A 14,752-nucleotide genomic window follows, 5' to 3' on the forward strand; every position below is an offset into this window, starting at 1 on the left:
AAATCTGGAGAAAATGTGTTGTATCCTTTAAATATGTGCGCCACTTCTGAACGAACTGTTGTAAGAAGTAATCCAAGAATTTCCCAACAGGCTCAAAAATAGAGCCACATCCGGACACGATTGGACGAAATGGTGGATCATTAGGGTCCTTGTGTATTTTTGGAATCATGTACAATTTAGGCCTCCGGGGGTTGGTGGTCATCAGGTAAAGACGTGTTGCGTCATTGATCCAATCATTGTCACGTGCCGCCTTGAGGAGGTTATTGAGCATATCTTGGAGTTGGGCAGTAGGATCAAAAGGAAGCAACATATAAGTATTAGTCGTGTCGGTCCCGAAATGCATTGGGCTCACCTTTATTTTCTCGTGTACTAACTGTGTTAACCAAAAATGTACCTTGTTTGTATATTGACATATGTTTACTAGCATCAGGATGCACTATGAGTGATGTATTTTGTAACAAAATGATCTATGCATATGTGTGAAAATTACCAACATATATGAAATAATATATGTGCATTGAATTAAATTGATTTGTTTGATTCCTTTGTATTCGATAAGTTGATTAATAATCAAGGGTCATAGTTACCCCTAGCACTGTGCGTAGTGGAGACTACCGCATGGCTAGTTTCTTTCTCCTAGAGTGGAGTGGGGCAGAGTATTATAGATTGGAGTGTTTTAGTGTGGAGTGTTGTGTCATAGAGTAGAGGGACATAGAGTGGAGTAGAATGTCCTAGAGTGGAGTGGCATAAAGTTGGGTGGCATGTCATAGAGTACAGTAGAGTGGAGAAGCATAGAGTAGGGTGGAGTGTCATAGAGTCAAGTGTCATAGAATGGTGTGGCTTTCAGTGGAGTGTCCTCGAGTGGAGTGTCGGCGAGTGGAGTGTCGTCACAAAGAGTGTCACAGAGTGTGGTTGTAGAGTGTTATAGAGTGGAGTTGCATCGAGTGGAGTAGAGTGGGATCTCGTCGCGTGGAGTGTGGTAGGGTAGAATAGAGAAGAGTGTTGTAGAGAGGAGTGTGGTAGAGTGGACTGTCAGAGTGTGGTATAGTGGAGTGGCATAGAGTGGCATATAGGAAGTTGCACAGAGTGAATTAGAGTGTCGCAAAGTGGAGTGTCATCAAGTGGAGTATCGTAGAGTAGAGCAGAGGAGAGGAGAGTGTCATAGAGTGCAGTGTTTTATAGGGCAGTGTTGTTGATTAGAGTAGAGGGACGTGGCATAGACTGGAGTACAGTGTTGCAGACAGGATTGTCAGAAAGTGTTGTAGATGGTGGTAGAGTGAAGTGGCATAGAGTGTCGTAGAGCGGAGTAGCATGAAGTGGCGTAGAGTGGAGTGGTATTGAGTGGAGAAGAGTGGAGTAAAGTGGCATGGAGTGGCATAGAGGGAGTTGTGTAGAGTAGAGTACAGCGTTGTAGAGTGCCACAGAGTGGAGCAAAGTGTCGTACAATGCCATAGAGTAGAGAAGAGTGTTATAGAGTGGAGTGGCATAGAATGGAGTAGAGTGCCGTAGAGTGGAGGGCATAGAGTGTCATACAGTGGAGTAGTGCGGCGTGGCATACAGTGTTGTGGCAAAGGGTGGAGTGTAGTAGAGTGTTGAGTCATAGAGTGTCGTGGCATAGAGGGCTATGATTTACAGTGTCATGGTGTAGAGTGTTGTGGCGTAGACTGCAGTGGCATAGAGCGGAGTGGCATAAAGTGGAGTGGCTTGTTCAACACTCGAGTAGAGTGGCATGTCATAGATTGGTGTATACTGTTGTAGAGTGGAGGGGCATACAGTGGAGTGGCGTAGAGTAGAGTGGTGTGTCGTAGAGTAGAGTCAAGCGGCTTAAAGTAGAGTGGAGTGTCATAGAGTGGAGTGAAGTACAGTGGAGTGTCAATTTGAGTGTCATAAAATGGAGTGGGGTATTGTAGAGTGTCGTAGAGTGGAGGGGCATACAGTGGAGTAGAGTGTTCTAAGGAGTGTTGTAGAGTGGAATGGCATGAGATAGAGTACAGAGGAGCAGCAGACAGTGGAGTGGAGTGTCGTACAGTGGAGTGTCATGGAGTACAGTGTCATCAGGTACAGTGTTTGTGGAGTGGCGTGGAGTAGAGTATTATAGAGTGGAGGGACATAGAGTGTTGCAGAGTAGAGCCTTATCGAGTGGAGCCTTATGTTGTAGAGTGTAGGGTCGTAGAGTGGATTGTCACAGAGTGGAGTGTCATGGAGTGGAGTAAAGTGGAGTGTCATAGAGTGGAGTACAGTGTTGTAGAGTGAAGTGTCACAGAGTGGAGATGCATAGAGTGTTGTAGAGCGGAGTGGAGTGCAGTGTTGTAGAGTGGCATAGAGTGGAGCAAAGTGCTGTAGAGTGCCATAGAAAGAAGTATCGTTTTGTAGAGTGGAGTGGCATAGAGTGGAGCCTGTAGCCAACCCCCCACATGCAGCCAACCCCATGCAGAGCATGGCCTTTGAACAGGCCCTCCGGCCTTCCCTGTAAAGGCAGTCAACGCCACACTGCGCAGGACCTTCAGACGTACACGGCAGAGAGGTGGCCACAAGGCCTGGCCCTGGGGACCCCATCCCCGGGTCTTTTTTTTTATAGGGGTGGGGGACCTCGTGTCCCCCTTCCCTGAACCAATTACGGCCCTCGGATCCTCATTCCCCAAGGCCATATATATTTTAAAAGGGAGGAGGGCCATGTGGCCCCACTCCTGGAGCCTCAGTAGGCCCTAGAGTCTTCATCCCACAGGCCCTTTTTTTTGTTAAGGGGAGGGAGCTGCGTGGCCTCCCTCCCCAAGCCTTATAAGGATCTTGGTATCCTATACCCCAGAGCCATTTTTTAATAGAAGGATAGGAGGCATGTTGCCCCCCTCCCCGACCCTTGCTAGGCCCTGGGGACCACATCCCACAGGGCAATACTTAAAATAAAAGGTAGGGGGAATGCGAGGCTCCCTCTCCCTGTGACATTTTTGGCCCTGGGACCTTATCTCCCAGGGCCATTGTTTTCATCAAAGGGGAGGGAGACCACGTGGCCCCTCTCCTGAGCCTCTTTAGGCCCTGGGGATCCCTACCCGCAGGGCCAGTTCTAAAACATAAGGGAAGTGGTGCCGCCCAGCCCTCCTCACTGAGCCATTTTCGGGCCCAGGAACCCCATCCCCTGCATTTTTTGAAGGTGGGTGCCAGGGTGAGCACCCAGGGTACCCACCATATACTTGTTGGGGGCCGCCTGGGGAACCTCAAGGCCCCCAAGACCCCAGTCAGCTCCCTGCTTGCAGCTGGAGTAGGCATTGATCCTACCCAGAGAGACCAGCTACTATTGCTGCTCCCTCCGGATGGGAGCAATATTTTCATCTGTTTCCCTGCCCACTTCAGTGCAGGTAGGGAAACAGATCAAGAGTCTCCTCCCAGCGGGTGGGAGCATTTTCAAAGCTCTCGCCTGCTAGGAGCAGGCTTTGTGTTTGCCCCTGCTTGGTGGGAGTTTTGAAAATGCACCTGCCAAGCGAGATCAAATACAAGTTTTCCTGCCAATGTCGGTGGAGACATGCAAACCGCTATGTCCCAGAGGCTGGGCTCCCCAGGACATAGTTTGTGAGCCAGCCATGGGGGAAGGGGACCCTAAGGCCACTAATTACTTAAGGAGGGGGACCCCTCCCTTTCACTTTAATTCACGGCCCTGGGGGGATGTGGTTCTCGGGCCTTATGAGGCTCGGGGAAGGGGACCCCTCCCCTTACAAAATACGCCGCACCTGCAGAGGGAGACCTGTGCACCCCCTCCCCTTCATAAACACGCAGGGCCCCGGGGATGGGTCCCCGGACTGGAAATGGCCCGGGAAAAGGGTCTGCATGCTCCCCTCCCTCTGAAAAACACACTGGGCCTCGAGGGATGGGGACCCCGGGGGCTGAAATCAGCCTGGGGAGAGAACTACGCATGCACCTCCCTCACCCAAATAATAAACATGTCCTCCTTCCTGGGCCCTGCCCACCCAGGGGAGGTTTATAAAAAGCAAGCACAGGAGCTCACACTTGTATTTTTTTCATTTTGCTGCTGATTCACTGATCCTTTGCAAATTTGCAGGCTTAAGGGATCAGAACAACCCTACCTTGCCCCCTTATGTCTTTTTCAAAACTTTTTTAAGGACTCAGGAATGAGTCCCAAGGCCTAAGATGGCTGCCACCACTACCTTGTTGATGTGGTGGCAGCCAATCAGATCTCAGCTTGAGATCCATCGGGATCTGCGGGGTCTATGCGTCCCTAGATATGCAACATGTTTGAGCATTAATTGCTCCAAAACTACTGAACGGATTTGCAACAAAATGCACAAAGCACTTTTTCTGGATCATGATCTAGCTTTCTGCCAAATTTGATGTAAATCTGTCCAGCGGTTTAGGCTGTAGCTCTGTCTGAAGTTCCTAAGGGAAAATTAATGGGGGAAAATGCCTTTTTGGAAACTCCTTTTTACTTGGCCCCTGCTTGACGGGTCAACAGGAAACTTTCCATGCACAAACGAGGCAAAACAGAGCACTTTTTTGGAAAGTTTGGAAGAGATTCGTCAAACATTGGTAAAGTTACTAGCAACACAAAAAATGTGAAATAACTTTTCTTTTTTTACATGGGGAGACCCCCCCATTTTTCTAATTATTATAAAAATGCTTTTTTTCTTTTTTAGAACCATATTCCCTTACCCACCCGTAAACCCTAAAAATACCCATACCGCTCTACACCTCTACTCACCCCTAAAGAAATCCTTACCACCCTTAAACCCCAAAACCACCCTTATCACCCAATACCCTTACCATAAAACACCCTTACCACCCTATTTCTTTACCCGCCCCTCAATCCTAAAAACATTCTTGCCACCCAATATCCTTACCCAACCCTAAACCTTAAATGAAAATATATATATAACATGTCATTGTAAAGGCATGTGTGGTAAAGGCATATTTGTGGTAAAGACATGCATGGTAAAGGCAGTGTGTGGTAAAGGAAGCGGGGTAACGGCATCCCGTTGTAAAGACAGCATTGTAAAGGATGCCTCCCCTTGTGGCAAGTATTCACCTGTCAATCAGATGTGCAGAAGGTTTAATGGGGCATTGGAGATGGGCAGCTGCTGTACTTGGCAATGTAGTTCGTAGAATCCCAGGCTGCTATTCCTGCCATCGATCTTTTTTGTGAGACTGCTACTGAAAATGTGTAAAAGTTGTCCAAAGCTAATTCTTTATTCATTTCTGATTCAACCCACGTCAAGCAGCATACATCCTATGACTTAACAAAAGATTGCCAATCCGAATCATCAGTCTTAGCATTTAATGAGTTGTCGCCACATTGGCTTTCTTTGGATTGGCTTTCATTGTTTTACACCTTGAATTTTTTCCCATGTTAAAAATGACGCCAAAGTGGCGCAAGGGGCTCGTAAATCTGCCCCAGTATGTTTACTCTCTTCTGGAATGGTAGGAAACAGGTTCTTGTAATGCCAAAGAGACAATGGCTGCTGACTCTGATCTTTACTTCCTACTGCACTGTTTAAACCTCCAGGTAGCCCTAGTCACGCATTTTCCTTCACATTTTCAATTATGTGCACTCTGCTGTTACTTGATGGACTTTCTTCCACTGATCCCACGCTTTCCTTTTAAACGCCCGGGACCTATATTTGGCCGTTTAGAAGGGCTAAAACATGTCAACTCGCAATATGTTGCAGGGGTAGTAACCCTCCCCCTAGATAATACCCGACTAATTGCCTTTTCAATCATACCAGTGGCACCCAACAATAAGAAGAAACTGGGGTGCAAACTAAGTATCTTTAATACATGTATTTTTTCTCCCTGTTAGATTAGGAGCAATATCCAACGTGCTCCCTGGAATATGGATGAGCCCACCCCAGCTTTTAGGGACTGGGACCGATGATGAAGCATGACACCAGTAGGGTGTGTGAGGGTCCAGAAAGAAAAAGCACTTGTGCTTTTTCTTGCAAAAAGGTAGACATTTGTTCACTAAAGTCATAGGGGAAAGGGTAGTGAGTTACTTTTGGTGATGTGGATGAATAAATATGACTGACTTAAAATCACCCTCCTAAAATTAAGCCAGATAAAAACTGTGTCTGCACTTCTCCTTCAACCACAATATGGCGCACCATGACCCCTGTGGCTTCTGCCTACTGGCGTGGAACAACAAGTGTGGCATCTGTCCAAATGAGAGCCAGTAGCTCTAGCTATCAGCCAAAATGTGAGGCAGACAGTCTGAAATGCACACTTACCTTGTGTGAGAGTCGGTCAGAATCCCTTGAAATGATGTCACATCTGGGGCAGTAAAGGCACCTGCGGATGAAGCAGTCCCCACTGCACCATGATGTCTGCTTCCGGGATGAGCCACCCTGGTGCCTGAACTGGGCCTCTCTACCTAAGTCTGAGATGTAGGGATGAACGGCCAATCTGCTTCATCGCAACATCGAGGGAGATTTCTTGATGGGTACCCAAGCGTGCTGTCCTACACACATCACAAAATGCCTGCGAACTGAACAGCGCAATCCCAAAGGAAGGGGTTGGACATGGCTGAGCGGTGAGTAGAGGACTGCAAATGGAGTTGCAGCTTCAGCGGAAAGTTTTAACAGCAGCACCTTGCTTGCAGCTCAGGATGAAGGTGTGGTTATGAATTACCTGGAAATATGCGAGGTGGAAGTGACCTTTGGATCAAAACAGAATCTACCAGGTGTTTCTGTAAGAATCCAAGCAGAGGAGATGAGACGAAGAATGGGGTCGGATTCCTGCAGGATTTATTCCATTACCTCTAAAGGCATGGAGCAAGAGGCGAAGCTTTACCTAATGAACCAGGAGCCCAAAACAAATGAGTACTAATGTTCGAACACTGTGTTCCACCGTCCGGCTCATACCTCAAGGCTCCTACAGTTCCACATTCTGAGCAAACCTCGCTCAACCAGCTACACAACATATGTATCACAACCACATACCTTCCCCCTTAAGACACACACCCAGGCTTACATGCACTCTACCTTCTTTTTCTCCACAAACCATTAACTACCTAATTGACAAGCATTGACAGAGCCAATAGGTCTCACCTATGCAAGAGCTAATGCCTTTGACGATATGTTTGTAGCCCTGTTGTACACCAGCATGGCTAAATGTTAGCAGGGTAAAGGAGAGTGGCGTGGAGTGGTATGTCATAAAGTGCAGTAGAGTGTTGTGTAGTGGTTTTGAGTGCCGTAGAGCAGAGTTGAGTGGCATGCAATGGATAGAAGTGAAGTGTCATGGAGTGGCATAGAGTGGAGTGGTGTAGAGTGTTGTGGAGTGGAGTGGTATGGAGGGAGTAGAATGTTATAGAGTGGAAGGGCGTAGAGTGGAGTAGAGTTGAGTGGAGTAAAGTGGAGTAGAGTGTCATAGAGTGGAATGGCATAGAGTGTTGTGGAGTAGTGTAGAAGAGAGTGGAGTGGAATAGAGGGTGTTGCCTAGAGTGGAGTAGAGTGATATGCAGTAGAGTGGCATAGAGTGGAGTAGATTGAGGTAGTGTGGAGCAGCATAGAGTAGAGTAGTGTGAGAGAGTGGAATGGCATAGAATGTAGAAATGTGTTGTAGAGTTGAGTTGTGTAGAGTGGGTTGGCAAACAGTGTCATAGAAGGGAGCAGCGTAGGGAGGAGCCTTGGAGTTGAGCAGAGTGGAGTAGTGTGACATGGAAAGGAGTGGAGTAAAGTAGCATGGAGTGGCATAATGAGAGTTGTATAGAGCATCACAACGTGGAGTAGTGTCATAGAGTGGCATAGAGTGGAGTAAAGTATTGTATAATGGAGTAGAGAGCCATAGAGTGTAGTGTCATGGAGTGGAGTAGAGTGGCCTACAGTGAAGTGGAATAAAGTACAGTGGTGCTGAGTAGAATGGCCTAGAATGCAATAGCATAGAGTGCATTAGTTTTGAGTAAAGTGGTGTAGACTACATTGGCATAGAGTGCAGTGACATAGAGTAGAGTGGTACAGTGTAGATTTCAGTGGCATAGAGATCAATGGCATCGAGTGGGATGGCACATAGTGGAATAGATCGGCATAAAGCTCATGATATAGGGTACAGTGGCGTAGGCTAGATTGTTTCAGAGAAGAGTCAAGTGGGGTAGAGTGCAGAGGTGAAGAGTAGAGCAGCATAGAGTGTAGTGGCATAGAGTAGAGTGTAGTGGCATAGAGTTCAGTGGTGCAGGATAGATTACAGTGGAGTGATGTAGAGTGTATTGATGTAGAGTGCATGGGCATAGCGTGCAGCAGAGTGGCGTAGAGTTGAGTGGTGCAGAGCAGAGTGAAATGGCACAGAGTGCAGTTGTGCAGAGTAGACTGCATTGAGTTCTGTGGTGGAGAGTGAAGTCTTGCTGAGTTCATTGTTGTAGAGTGCAGAGGCATATAGTGCATTGAGGTAGAATGCATTACAGTGGAGCAGAGTACAGGGGTGCAGAGTATAGTGGTGCAGAGAGCAGTGGTGCAGAGTAGAGAGGTGTAAAGTGCAGTGAAGTAAAGCACACTGGTGTAGAATGGTATAGCATGCAGTTGAGTAGATTGCAGTGGCGTAGAGTGTTGCAGAGTAGAGTATAGAGGTGTAGAGTGCAGTAGTGCAGAACAGTTGGGGTAGAGAGCAGTGGCGTAGAGTGCATTTGGTTTGAGTAAAGTGTTGTAGAGTGCATTGGCGTAAAGCACCATGGCATACAGTAGAGCGGTGCAGAGTAGAGTAGAGTGGTGTAGAGTGGCTCAGCGTAGAGTGCAGTGACAAAGTGTGCAGTGGCGTAGAGTGGAGTGGCACTGGGTGGAATAGACTGGTGTAGAGTAGATTGTTTCAGAGTAGAGTGAAGTGGCGTAGAGTGGAGTGGTGCAGAGTGGAGTGGCACAGAGTGGCATAGAGTACATTGGTTCAGAGTAGAGTGAATTGGTGTACAGTGGAGTGGTGCAGGTCAGAGGGCATTGGCATAGAGTAGTGGTTTAGAATGCAGTGGCATTGAGTGCAATGTGGCAGAGTAGAGTGATACAGCGTGACAGAGGGGAGTCCTGCAGAGTAGAGTGGAGTGGCCTAGAGTGCACTGGTGCATAGTAGAGTAGGGTAGAGTGCAGTGGCAAAGTGTGCAGTGGCATAGAGTGGAGTGGTGCAGAGTGGAGTGGCACAGAGTGGAGTAGAGCGGCGTAGAGTACATTGTTTCAGAGTAGAGTGAATTGGTGTAGAGTGGAGCGGTGCAGGTCAGAGGACAGTGGCATAGAGTAGTGGTGTAGAGTGCAGTGGCATTGAGTGCAGTGTGGCAGAGTAGAGTGGCACAGCATGACAGAGTGGCATCCTGCAGAGTAGAGTGGAGTGACCTAGAGTGCACTGGTGCATAGTAGAGTAGGGTAGAGTGTCACAGCATGACATAGAGTGGAGTCCAGCAGAGTAGAGTGGAGAGGCCTAGGTTGGAGTGGTGTAGAGTGCAGTGGCAAAGAGTGCAGTGGTGCATAGTAGAGTAGGGTAGAGTGCACTGGCATACGGTAGAGTGGTGTAGAGTAGAAAGGCATAGGGCATTGAGTTCAGCACCACAGAGTGCAGTAGTGCACAGCAGATTAGAGTGAAGTAGAGTGGCACAGCATAGTGGAGTGGTGTAGAGTGTAGTGGCATATAGTGTAGTGACGTGTTGTACATTGGCGGTAGAGTGCATTGGTGTAGAGTGCAGTAGAGTGGTGTGGAGTAGAGTGGTGCAGAGTAGAGTGAGGTGACACAATGCAGTAGCATAGAGTCCAGTGTCGCAGAGTAGAGTGGTGAAGATTACAGTGGCTTAGAGTTCAGTGGCAGAGTGCAGTGTTGCAGAGTAGAGTGTTGTAGAGTGCAGTAATGTAGAGTAGAGTAAAGTAGAGTGCATTGGTGTATAGTACAGTGTATCAGAGTAGAATATAGTGGCGCACAGCGCAATGGTACAGAGCAGGTTGGCATAGAGTACATTGGCATAGAGTGCATTGGTTTTGCGTAAAGTGGTGTAGAGTGCATTGGCGTAGAGTGCAGTGTCATTGGGTGGAGTGGCATAGAGTTCAACAGCATAGAATAGGTTGGCGAAGAGTCGAGTCGAGTGGCAAAGGGTAGATTGGAGTGGCGTAGAGTGGAATGGCACAGAGTGGAATAGAGTTGCGTAGAGTGCAGTGGCATACAGTAGAATGTTGTACACTGCAGTGTCATAAAGTGCAGTAGTGCATAGTAGATTAGAGTGGCTTAGAGTGTATTGGTTTAGCTTGAAGTGGCGTAGAGTGGAGCAATGTCGCATGTAGTGGTGTGCAGTGCATTGGTATAGAGTGGCATAGAGTAGAGTGGTGCAGTGTGGAGCACAGTGGCGTAGAGTTCAGTGACGGAGAGTGCAGTTTTGCAAAGTCGAGTGGTGCAGGGTAGAGTGCAGTGGCGTAGTGTGGAGTGATGCACAGTAGAACGGCAGAGAGTGTAGTGGCATAGATTGCATTGGTGTAGAGAGTTGTAGAGTGGAGTGGTGCAGATCAGAGTGCAGTGGTGCAGTGTGGAGTGGTACAGAGTAGAGTGCAGTGGCGTGGAGTGGAGTGGTGCAGAGTAGAATGGAGTAGCATGGAGTGGTGCAGAGTAGAATGGAGTAGGGTAAAGTGGAGTATAAATGGTGTGGCAGCATACTGCTATTACAGAGAACACATTTTCAATTGAAGTTACCATTACATTTGTACAAACATACAGTTTTACTGATGAAAGAATACAGCGCACAAATGATAATGTGTCAAAATGTCATCACCTAGTGAATTGATTTGTTTTGATCCTTTTAAAATATTTGTTTCCACCACACTTCAGAATTTCCCCAAAATGAGCTTCATTTGTGATTTCCTAATTCTGATATATTCTAAAATATCTGTGCAGTTCATTTACAGACACATATATTTTGTTGTGTGCTAGAAAAAAATAATAACATCCTATAGCCCTCCGACCAGCACACCCTCAGTAGCAAGCATGATTGTCACATAAATCCTCTCACTTTGAAGTCAGAGAAAGAAAAGTAAACACCAAGCTCCCTGGAAGACGGTGCATGACATTTGACCTCTGTTTTTGCCTGCACAGCAAATGTGACAAGATAAAAACAAGATTTAAAGGCCTGTTTACATAAATCCATTACTGGTGGAAGAATACAGTAAATAAAGTTCGGGCAAGGGAAGAGACAAACCCAGGCTGGGCAGCCTAAAACAAATAAAGCTGGCAATGTGAGTTACAAACCACAAAGCCAATAGCAAGCAATGGCCGGAAAGCATTCCCAGGGAAACTTTCCAAATGTCTCCAAGATGTTGTTAGCAAACCAGACAGCTGCACTGTCTGGTAGGCTTTCACCTAAAAATTAAGCCCAAAACAGCTGTGACTCAAAAACTGACAATAAAATCCTCTACTCTTGAAGGTAGGCACTTATCTCTACAAATTGTTCTACTAATGGAAATACTAACTCCTCTTCTCCCGTTAAAATAGTTCACCTATTACTTTGCTAGTTGGTTGATTCGAGTCAGGATCCCTGATCGTAGTGATCAAATTGTGATTTGCTTTCACTTGGCGTGACCTGCTTTCTCTCCTTCAGATTCTTTGCATCTTAAAGTTCTATTGTTCTGTATCTCGCTTTGCAAAGAAAGTTCTCTATGTTTAATTTCTGCTTTTTCCATCTAGAAAATGAAACCTGTAAGTTATCTTGAGATACGTTATTTGTAGCAGCTTTTCATTTATCTTTAAGTTGTGAAAGCTGTTATGCCTTTATCTTAAATTTAAAAGACCTATTCGGGATAAGGAGTCTTGTGATTGTTGCTTGGAAGCTTCCCATGCTATTTTAGGGTCTGCTTTATTATCACTATTAGAAAAAAGTAACCAATTTTTATTCTACTGATGTGACAAAATAGTTGTATCTAACGTCCATCTAGGTATATTTTATTGAGCCTGTCAAGTCGCACTGAAATTGATGAGCTTGGTGGGTATCTCACCGATTATTCTGTGAAAATTATTCCCACCTGAGGCGGTATGGTGTCCACATGAAAAGCACAAATACACTTTTGCAATAATTGATATTAGGTAGACCATGGCTTGGCAAAGATTCAGAAATGTAATCAAGGTTTTTTTTCTTGTTGTGGCGGTTCTGGCATTGGTTGGAATTTGATAAATCCAAAAAGAATAAAAGGTCAAAGTGGTCAAATTTGGTAAATTCAGGTATCTTTCAAAATGGTCACTTAGCTGTGCTTCGGGAAGGACTGGCATTCGGAGAGTAGGGTATTTCAATTGAAAGGACTTGGGTTGATGTTAAGTTATAAAGAGCAGCCATCTCATAGGACTTTGAATTTAGCGCGGTGCATCAGTTGAGTCTAGACATCGGAGAGATGACATTTCTCTTCTGTTTCAACTCCCATCTACGGCGTGAGCTGTCATTACAAACATTACGATAAACAGAAAAAGTACATTTGGTGTTGACTTAGATTGACTTCATGTGGACAAATTTTGATAGACTTTGATCTTTTTTGCATGGAATCTTGGAGGGTGACAATAATAGTACATGGCTTAGCTCTCTTACCAACTAATCCTAAATTTGAACAAAAGAGCGGTTCTCCAGCTCTTCAAGTTTCAATCTTAGGGATGCAAGATCTGCAGTGAAGGTTTAATCCTGGATTTGCATCTGGGATTGTGGATCCCCCGTCTCTGAGACGATCGGCTCCCGCTCGTCATACAGTGCACACCGGCTTCAAAACTGAAGTCAATATTTTCAAATTTCATCTGGATCATGCTTGTCTTTGCTGCTTGGAAATAATTGACTTTGTGTACATCCATTGCCAGTTGATGCTGCAGGTTCAGCATGGAGGCCAATGATGCTGCACTGCTATTTTTGTAAAAATAGTGAGTTGAGCAACCAAGTTGTCCTGGGTGACTTGCATGACTTGTCCCACTGGAGTGAACTGCATAGTAGCCGTCTCCTGTGCTTGCTCTAGATTGAGTACTCTTGCATACCCTGCTTTCTGCCCTAGTTGCGCCTTTCATGGAGCACCTCACGTTCGAGCGTGTTCTGAGGTTTACTGAACTCTTGCCGTATTGTCTGAAGGGATCAAATGCTTTTGCTGGTTTTCAAAGCATGGGTATTGGGCACCCACTTCTGGGGTGGAAGTTGGCTTCTATGGATCTTAGGGAGTTCGCCCTTTGGATGCCTTAGTGCATATAACATCAATAGCACTAGCGGCCCTCAGGGTCGGCACCTGTTCAAGACAAAGCACATCACAGTGCTGCTGAAGGCACGCCACTGCAACTAATAAGTATTGTGCAGTTCAGCACCATAATACCGAAAACAACACTACGTAAGCGTAACATAAAATAAACAGCCTGCGAGTTGAGATAGAAATGGATGCGACTAATTTTAAAATGCTCTGAAATTATAAAATGATAACAAAATGCTGTTGAGTTGAGAGCATCAGTATATTTAATAACAATTAATAGATGTAATAAAATATATCTCTAACTATAAATGTTGACATTATGTTGCAGTCCATAATATCGTGCACTAGCCCACAACTGACTAAGGCAGAGTCGTATATCGCAAATTGAAAAACCAGGATACATACAGGCAACACCGTTCGGGTTGCCAGGTAAGATACGGGGTGCAAGTAGGGGGCATGTTTGAATGACGCTCCGCCACCTGTTGCCCAGTAATATAAGTTTTGATATATTTTTGATTAAAATTTTGCTCTGAGGTCCACCATTCCAGTATAAATTTGGTCAAGGGCAACCATAAAGCTTTTTAGTTTAAGCACAAATATATATAAATTAATATAAACAATTTCGGCTGAAGTCCGCCTTTTCTCTAAACCCCTCCATTGTGAGTTAAAAAGAGACAAGAGGGAGGTGAGCAATTGTAATGGATGCTTCATTTTTTGTATTATAGAACCTTTTTAAAGTGAAAATTTGAAGTGCAACACATGTACCACATCCTTGAGTTCAAGCTAAATTAAAAATGAGCGATATAGGTGGGTTCCTCTGATGATTTTCATAAAATAGAGTTAGTGTTAAACCTTCTAGATTTATTCATTGTACGAATACCTTTTCTTTTAACATTATTTTATGCAAAATATCTGGTCACTTGCTTTGGGACCTTGACAATTGAAAACAGGAGATAACAAGACGTTGTTTCTCCATTTGTATTATTAGGTATGTTTTTATCCTTTGCTTATCTCTATTTTAGATATCAGTTAGGTATATCTTTAGTAATCATGTAATATAAGCACATTGTTGAGATACAGAGATTGGCATGTTTACAACACAGACATTAGTACTATTTGTGTATTATTAGTTGCGTATTATATGCTATAAACACAGACTCATTTTGATGTTTTTTATCTATTCGGATAACATTTTTAAAAAATCAGTTTGTCCTGAAGAAGGTGAAGTGTCACCAAAACGCCGTGTCGACAGTGTTCCCAGAACCCTTAATAAATTGCTTCATGAATTTGAATTTGTTGTTATGTCTTGATATATTAATGCTTAAATGTAAAAATTGTCTCTTTATGATTCTGTCATATGTTTGTAAATACATGACAATGGAGTTTTTAACTAAAAGACTTTTTAATAATAAAATGTTTTTATAATATTCACAGTACACAGTCGGTTTCATTTACATTTTCTTGTTCACAAATAAGTACTGTTTAATGTTACATAGTATTTTTTATAAATGTATACATCTTGTTCCTTATTTCAAATGTGGTAGGTTGGATTTAATACCTACTCTGTCTAAGAGATCTCATACAAGATCCATTTAGGTAGTATT

The sequence above is a fragment of the Triturus cristatus genome, chromosome 12, assembly GCF_964204655.1.
Source record: "Triturus cristatus chromosome 12, aTriCri1.1, whole genome shotgun sequence".
Taxonomy (NCBI): Eukaryota; Metazoa; Chordata; class Amphibia; order Caudata; family Salamandridae; genus Triturus; species Triturus cristatus.